Here is a 294-nt window from a genome sequence, read left to right as displayed (position 1 = left end):
ACAGACGGGAGGTGGATCAGCTGGCTCTCTGGTGCAGTCAGAACAACCTTGAGCTTAAAACGCTAAAAACTTTGGAGACGATCGTATACTTCAGGAGGAGCCCCCCACTCTTTCCCCCATCACCATACTCAACAGCCCTGTGTCTGCTGTTGAAGCCTTCAGGTTTCTTGGAGTTAGTTTCCAGTGTATAGTATAGTTTCCACTATATCCCAGCACCCCAAAGTGGGAGCCCAACACTGACATCATCATCAAAAAGGCCCCGCAGAGGCTGTACTTCCTGCGCCAGCTCAGGAA

The sequence above is a fragment of the Etheostoma spectabile genome, chromosome 2 (assembly GCF_008692095.1).
Source record: "Etheostoma spectabile isolate EspeVRDwgs_2016 chromosome 2, UIUC_Espe_1.0, whole genome shotgun sequence".
In the NCBI taxonomy this organism is placed as follows: domain Eukaryota; kingdom Metazoa; phylum Chordata; class Actinopteri; order Perciformes; family Percidae; genus Etheostoma; species Etheostoma spectabile.
Note: the sequence above shows the minus strand (reverse complement) of the source record.